We start from the raw sequence: 8,763 nt of genomic DNA, 5'->3' as shown, positions 1-8,763 counted from the left end.
ACCTCAATGGCTATTTTGCACTGTTTTACTGTACTGAAACTGATGTTTACAATAAAGTTAAAACAAAAAAACAAAAAAACTGGAAAGATCTGACACTATCTGGCAACACTACAGACCAGCTTATTAACCATTTGACTGACAACAGATAAAGTGTGTGTGTGTTTTTTTTAATTTGATTTCAATATTTTCTTCTGTTTACAAACTGTAACATTAAAAAAATCACCAAGATTGTTGTTATTAACTTACTTTTCCTTATGACTGAAGCCTGTGCGCTGTTCCTCCTGAAGAAACAGATGAATGTTCTGTTTGTAGAAGTCTTCTTTTTCTTTCTTCAGTGTTTAAAGTCCCTCTGTCTCAGTAGAAATCACTATCAGTGACGTGTCTAAACAAATTCTTGAGTTTAGGGGTTTAAAAACCAAATCTTCCATTTAGAAATTGATGCTAAACAATACTAAAGAGTAACTGGTTCGCTGCACTTGTTTAGCTACCGCTAAATCTATTATTCGTTAACTGCGGTGTCACATACACTCTCTGGGCTCACCAGCGCCCTCTGCCTTGTGGCATGTGTACTGCAGCGCGGCCAGCAGACTGTCTCACCTAGTGGGTTTTAAAAGCGCATTTTTAGCGGATAAAAATATTAAATGAGTCACAAACTGGCATCAATGTAATCAGACAGATGGCAAGAGATAAGATTTAAAAATAAAGCGTATTTTATGAACACTGAAAGACTGAAACAATACAGGCATGCGTCAGCTGCAGTTCCAGTCAGTGCGTTGGGTGAGGCTGGGGTGCACCTGCCTCAACCAACGCTGTGGGGTGAATTTGAACAGGAAACTAGAAAATTTGTTGCTCTTTTCTACCGAAGAAACGCTGAAAAACCCTCACAAAAAAGGTAATCATAGAAAAAGACATTCAAAAAATAATATTTGATTTTTAAATTTAATTTTAAAATCTATTCATCATATTTAATGTATGGATTTCTTGAGCTATATTTTGCTGGTGCGGCTCAGCCTCACCTGCCTCCCCTGACGGCACGTCACTGGTAAAATGGTACCCCCTCGATCAATGAAACATATTTTTTTCAACCGTATACTATAATGTAGTTTTTTTCCTTCCATCAACTTGTCCCCAGATCACAGGTATGTGTAAAGGAACAACTTGTGAGTTCATTTACGGGTTATTATACCATGGTCCGGGTGAATACTCAATTCTGATTGGCTGCTGGGTGTGGATTAAAAAGAGATAATGCACAGGGATAATGCATAACTAAAAAAGAAGTTCCGGTCACACAGACCAAACGTTCAATATCACTGCGCAGTCTTCTTTAAAACACATTTTTCCATCATTATCTGGACAAAACAAGCAGTAATGGATGAACTTTCTCTCTGAACTGATGCTTTATTTAACGTATTGTAACAATCAGCATTGACACTGCTTTCCTTTTGTAAGGTAAATTAGTACTTCTTCTTTTCCTTTCAGCCTTTCCCTTCAGGGGTCACCACAGTAAATCAGTTTCCTTTATCTGAGCCTGTCTTCAGCATCCTTCACTCTAACACCAGCCAACTTACAATGTAGCCAATGTAGCTGTTTGAAACTGTGTTTGAAACTGCAATGACGATATGACTTGTGATAAATCGACGCTCTGAGCCATCGCAAGTCCTTCTCTGTCACGTGTTGGGAAGAAAAGTTGTTTTTTTTCACACTCCTGTACCATGTTGAAGGCAGGCATCTGGCATTAGAAGGCTCCAGCGATTAGTCAGGAACAAAAGGAGCTCCATACTATTGGTTTAATGCATAAATGGTTTTATTTGATTCATTATTTCAAACTACATAGACATAGTTTAGCATTTGCACAACCAGAGACCACTTATCACAGCTTTTGCCTTCTTTTGCAGTATGCATACCGCACTGGTCTTTTACTACGATGACAGTACATTTTCTGCTTATTCTGCAGGCCTAATTATTGGCTTGCTTTCTTAGAGGACTGTGTAGCTCCTATTTGATATCAGTTTTTGCAGATGTACTTTGGGTCAGTACTCTTAAGTTTGCCTCTGAAGTCCCAGTCCGGTTATCTTTTGATTCATTGTAAAAGTGTTTTCAGTGTTTTTCTTTAAAAAAAAAAAAAACATGATGACACATTTAGCGAATATTAATATATATATATTGTTTCCAGTGACGTGCAGTTAGGGGAGGAAAGTGAGGCTGAGCCTCACCAGCAAAATATAGCTAAAAAAAATAATAATTTCTATACTTATTAAAATAAAAAATAAAGTGTTATTTTTTTAGACATGTTATTTTTTATGATTACCATTTTTGTTCGAGTTTTCAACGTTTCTTGGTTAAAAAAAAAAAAGAATCAGCAAATTTACGAGTTTCCTGTTGTTTCAGTCCTTCTATCATCATACAATGCGCTTTATTTTAAATTGACCTGATTTGTTTATCTGTTGCTATCTTTCTGATTACATTGGTTCCAATTTGGGACTCATTTAGTATTTTATCTGCTAAAAATGCGCTTCAAAAACAAACTAGGTGTGGCAGACAGTCCGCCTGCCTCATCACAATATGCATGCCACCAGCAGAGGGCGCTGGTGAGCCCAGAGAGTGTAAGTTACACCGCGGCTAAAAAATAGTAGATTTAGCAGTAGCAAAACAAGTGCAGCCGACCAGTTACTCTTTAATGTTGTTTAGCATCAATTTCTAAATGGAGGATTTCGTTTTTAAACCCCTACACTCAAGAATTCATTTAGACACATCAGCCCCTGTAAAGTTCTTAAATCTGACTGATGACATCAGTGCCTCACCAGCCGTGAACCTCACCGCACATCGCTGATTGTTTCTTAGGATATATATTTTACCTTTAAGCTCTGCTGCACATGCACTAAATCCTCATCTGTTCCAGACTGTCCAGGTCTGGGCTGTTCAGCTCAGCTCTAAAAGCCACGCCCCCTCAGAGGAGATTTTGGAAACAAGGTTTCAGATCAACATAAAAAAAAAATAGCTTTTTAAGGCATTTTGGTTGTGGGATTTTGGTTTAAAAAAAGTCATAATCATAATTAAAACACTACTGGAAATGTTTGTTTTTTATCAAAAAAAATGTCAAAGGGAGACTTTAAAAGAACTTTTAATATACTTTTTTTTTTAATTTAAAAGAAAAAATTCTAAAATATATTGTTGTTGCCTGCAGGCAGTTTGAAGTTACTAGTCTGACCCCACTTCTGCATCATATCAAAGAGTGCTTGGAAATAAAAAGATCCACATATATTTTTATTTATATCACTTGATTCTGACTCACATAAACATCTATATCAATGAAAAAAATATCCAAAAGGATGTTCACCATTTCATCTAGAGTGGTGAGATAATCAAGGTTGTTTCATGACCCCCAAAAAGAAATACAACAAAGAAAAATCTGACTACCCACTCAGTCATTAATTGATAGAAATGGACCAGGTATGTTTTTAGTAACACTGGTTACACATTATATCCAGACTTTCAAAATAAAACTATAGTATCATATCTGGACATATTAAACTGCTTGTTTCCTATTTATGTAGCAAGATTTTTTTTATGCAACTCTAGTCACCAAAGTTATTAAAATATTTAAAATCTACATTGTGCAGAAAAGACACAAATATGTTGACATATTTGACACTGTAGATGAAAGGGCGTCCTGAAAAAGGGTCTCAAAATGACTCAATTGTCTACATAACAGAAGAGTTTTAGAAGCCAAGTTTTTTGTTGAATTTGGAATGAGAAAAACAAGTTTAGACCGAGCTTTATTGTCACGTTGCCAAAGAAATTTGGATTAAAAAGAAATATTCAGATGGAGCCCAGATGATGAATATGAATGTGAGCCTCTGCCAACATTTTTACAGACTTCGTGTCTTGTAAGCCTTCAAACCACTGTTCCTTAATTTGTCCATTTTCTAGCATCACAGCAGTGGAAACTACCCTGTTTAAACTCTGGCTATTGCTAAGATAAGATTTACAGAAGGAAAATCAGCAACAGAGCAGAAGAATGCAGTAAATGACAAAAACAAGCTGCACACAAATGAAAAAATAAAGAGAAATTTTGTAAGAAGCATATATTCACAAAAGTCTTTAAAATAGAATAAATTATACAACATATTATAGCTGTAATGAGAGGCTATTAATTATTAAATACATGCATGATAGAGAGCACATCCTGCTGGCGCTGTCTGATTGCAGCAAACATTTGCAGAATCTTTCTCTTGCAGGTCTCAGATGGGACATTCTGTCCCTCTGCTGTGATGTTTGAGTCCAGCAGGGACTGAAAGGATAGATTTGAATTAGATGAATCGATTTCTGTTCCTACGATCCAAGCAAATCGATCAGTCTGAGGCAGAATCGAATCGACCTATACATTAAAAAATCCTTTTAAAAACAAAAAAATCGATAATTAATCCTGTAAAAAACATTTGGATTGAGATGAGGTAGATTTATGTTACTATAACGTCAAAACGATCTAGTTCCATCACAGCAGACAACATACATGTGATGCAACAAAAAATGATCAACCATCAATACAGTGTGGAAACACCAGTGATGTACAGCAGTGTTTTCAACCTTTTTTTACCCAAGCTACACTTTTTCCCTGACAAAAATTCTGCAGCACACCAGCATCCAGATATGTAAAACAGGAGAAACTCTATAGTCTGTGTTGAGGTTCAGTCCCTCCACAATCTCCAGACATTTTTTTTGTAATAATTCAGGCAGAAACGCTGGAAGTTGGGGCTGTTTTTCCTAAATGTTGTTATAAAAGTTATGATATTTTTCAATAATAATTTTCAACTAAAATAGTTGAAAATTTGCTCAAGTAGTTGTTTTTCCCTTTAAAAAATTGAATGTTTTTACCAGAGCAACTATAATTTTGAACAATTATATGATCACAACATGCTTGTTTTTCACACACACAACATTATCTTCATGTTTATGTTCAGTTGTAACAACACAAAAAGTGAATATTTTGAAGTTTTTTTTATTATTTTGTCCTCATAAAAAATGTAACTTTAACAAAACATGTTTTATTTATTTTTGGGTGAATGAATTGTTTTATTTTAGTGGCATATGCTGTCACTTTAACCCAGTGCATTATGGGAGATGCAGTCCAAAAACTGACGCTGATGCTGAACACACTCCCATCTCTGAGCTTCTTTGTTTTGTTCACTTTCGTCACGGTCAGACACCGGATACCGCAGGAGGCTACACTGTTAAACACAAGCTTTAGCTGTTATTTTTGTTGGAACTGGGAGACTTTATGAGCCAAGTCGCAACAAAAAAGTGAGGATGTTAACAACTTTTGATTGGTCAGACTGATGACATGATTAAGCCTCCAAGAATGGTTGGTGGAGACAGTTGGAGGGGCGGAACAAAGGTTTTTGTTTATTTGATAAACCGGGTTCTTTTATTTCTTACTGGTGTCCAGTTTATGTTATGGTCCCTAGACCTGAGCCAGGTTTGCCCAGGGACGTAAGAGTCTACCTCATTGTGTTGCTGCTGCTCCCAGGAATATTCAAAAGAAGATGTGCTAATTGCAGCATCGAAGCACAGAGCAGTAGGAGATAACCGCAAAGAGTGTCCTTCTTGCTTCCAGCAAAACCCCTTCAAAGGTAAAGGCTGAAGGTGTTTTCTTTTTCTTTTCTGACTTCAGTCCATGAAGTGAGTTCACTGTGCTCTGTATCATCAGGGTCTGTGTTCGTGCCAATGATCGCAGAGTTGTTAGAACTTCAGCAGAGCCCGGCTTACATGGTGTTTGAAGTCTGCGTTATAGAAGATGAAGAGAGAAAAGGCCCGAGACTGTCCTCTGGGGGTGGACTCAGTCTCTCACTCCCACACACTATAGGGCTAGCTGATGACGTAGTCTTATTTCTTTATTTTTCCCAGCATGTCGTCCAGAAAAATTGGCTGGGTGGTGTTGAAACGTCCGGTGAAATCAAAGAACACGATTCTCCCAGTGCTGGCAGGATTCTCCGTCTCCCTGCTACAGGTGAAACTTCAGTGAAGCAGGAAGAGGATGGTGCTCCTCACTCCAATGACAAGCAGTGGAAAGATAGTCTTATGGATTCTCAGTGGTCATAGTAACATCCTTTATAATGGAAAGCAGTTGGAGCAGTCATTTGGAGAAAAAGTAAGCAGCCCAGAGGGGCTCACTTGAAAGCGTAGATCTGCAGTTTGTTATGGTCCTTTAATCATTTCAAATGGATATCTGAGAGATAACGATCATTGTCATGAAAGCTAAATTCTACAGCTAACATGTCCAATTTGCCTCCACCCACTGGCAGTTTAGTAAATCTACGACGGGAGGTGAGCAAATGAACATTTGTAGAAGAGATATAATTGCATACTTTAGTATTAGGGCTGGGAAAACGATACGATACGCGATACATAGCTCATGATGTCACGATACTGCAATAATTGATCTAAATCATCTAACTCACAACATATAGAAGAACACAATCATAATAAACAACTTGTGTCTTATTTTGTGCAACAAATAATAAACACTTTAGTGCAACATTGCTGAAATCAGTAATACTGTCTTTGACAAGCATTGACACCAATTCAATTGGAATTATATGTATAATTCAGCATTAACAATAGTAAACATGAACAGCAGTGCTAATACTTGTGCAAAATTGTTGTAAACAACACAACAAAACTTAAATAATTCAAGTAGCTGCAGGCACATTGGTTCAATGTGCGCCCCCTATCTACCTCCAAAGGAATGTTTCACCAAAAGAGGACGAATGTAACGTTTTACAGCCCCTTTAAATGAAAATAAAAGATCGATACTTGGTGAGAACCCATTGAGAATCAATCCTAGGGCTAAATGTCAAGATATATCGTAATGTCGATATTTTAGCACACCCCTATTTAGAAAATAATGGGATAGGAACAAACAGATATCGCATGTTCTGTTGAGTTTTCCATCCCACTAGTGTTGTGAGTTTATGACATGAATGTCAACATTTAAACCATTGACAGATAAAACCGAAGAGGAAAACGAGATCACAAACAAACACAGTTGGTATATAAGTCAGTATACCAACAATGGAAGTCTTTTTATTCTGTGTTAAGTATTGGAGGGTTGTTGGGTTAACAGAGTTGCTGAATCACAGTGAAGGACAAATTGTGCTCAACTGTCCTTTTTCCAGTTCAGTGTTTCCTGATCTAAAAGTACGGCTCAGTACACCCACATTTGTGTTGCTTCTCCTCCACATGACGATCCCCTGAGGTATGCAGACATTTCCCTTTTGGGCCAGGAGAGATATGTAGTCTTTGGCTGAATTCAACACAACAAATAAAGTTAATAGCAGGAAATCAGGGGTGAAAATAGAAGCAATTTGTCATAAAAAAAGTTTTTCAAGAATTCATCTAAATGAATAAAGACAAAAGACGTGACTAATCCTTTTATTTAAAGTGATGGATAGTTAAAAGCACCTGATAAGGACATCCATGGCTGCACCTACTGTGACAGAAAAGCTATGTTTTAGTGCTGCTTTATTTTTACCAGGTTGAGGCCCATAAAATGAGGTCAGTTGACCATGTAAAGGGCTGCACAGCGGTGTGGTGGTTAACAATGTCGTCTCACAGCAAGAAAACCGTGAGCTTAAACCCAGCTGGTCCTCTCAGCGTTTGCATTCTCTCCGGTTTTCTTGGCACACGATTTGTGTATGATTATGAGTGTAGAAGTTTGTGTCACTGAAATAGACTGTCAAATTGTTCAGGATGCATGCAGCCCTCACCCTATGAAGGGGTCCCCAAACATTTTCAACTTTTTCAGTCAGTTTGTAGGCTAACACTAAAGGTGTTTTCTGATGTTAACAGTGTTTTCTGTTAGCATTAATTGCACGGTGTATCTGAATGTAAGCATTTATAGTTTTCCAGGAAGCCACACATAACCAAATATTAATAACACTTCCTGAGATATTCACAGAAAAAGACAGAAAATAAATCCTTCACTGGCTCCCTGTTAATTTAGTTTTTTAAAGCTCTTCATGTTCTTGCCTCATTTTACTTAATTGAGCTTTTAACTGTCTACAGCCATTCTAGAGGGTTTCTAGAGACCACAAAAGGTGAACTGTGATGTAGAAAGGGAACACTGTATTCTCTTCTTTTTGATGGGGGTGGGTTTTAAGATAGAGACACAGACTGCAGGAGAGGGGAATAAAATGTCACGTTTTTTCAATCTCAAAGCCAGATTGGCAAATAAATAAAAAAATAATGTAACTCTGATATTGTTCAGGGGCCGGGCCAAATGCTGAGGTGGGGACCCCTGCCCTAAAATAGATAGGATAGGCTCTGTAACCCTTGTGACGCTGCACAGAAACACTGGAGGAAAAGAAAATGGAACATTTAACATAGAGACTTTTACTGTGAGTTTAAATGTTTTTTTACAAGAGCTATTGATCCCAGAAGTGTTAGTCTGTAAATATCTCACTAGCTTAACTGTTTTTTTATGCACCTGCTGATCAAACTAGTGCCACAAACTCATTGTGGGGATCCATTTCTGATATGCAGACTTCTAAGAAATGATTTAGGGGGAATAATAAGATTAAATATAAAGTACTGACTGTGATATGAATAAATTAAATGTGCAATCACGAATCAACATCCAATTTCAATTGAGTCATCAACACATTGAACCCAACTTCCGATCATGTGACAGAATCGGGACATCCCTACACCATATGTGTGTCCAAAAACCCACGTTCAGCACTTTTTTCAACACATGCCCAGTGT

At 37.3% G+C, this 8,763-nt stretch overlaps 1 long non-coding RNA gene across 1 annotated transcript in view; it reads right to left on the bottom strand.

Moving 5' to 3' along the window:
- Positions 1-515, bottom strand: part of LOC112136467 — a 136,531-nt gene extending 136,016 nt beyond the window's left edge. The window contains exon 1 of the long non-coding RNA XR_002917355.2: positions 247-515. This is a non-coding gene — a long non-coding RNA (uncharacterized LOC112136467). The remainder of the gene's footprint in view (positions 1-246) is intronic.
- Between the last annotated feature and the right edge of the window lie 8,248 nt (positions 516-8,763).

This window comes from Oryzias melastigma, linkage group LG13 (assembly GCF_002922805.2).
Source record: "Oryzias melastigma strain HK-1 linkage group LG13, ASM292280v2, whole genome shotgun sequence".
In the NCBI taxonomy this organism is placed as follows: Eukaryota; Metazoa; Chordata; class Actinopteri; order Beloniformes; family Adrianichthyidae; genus Oryzias; species Oryzias melastigma.
Note: the sequence above shows the minus strand (reverse complement) of the source record. Positions and strands in the feature narration are given on the sequence as shown.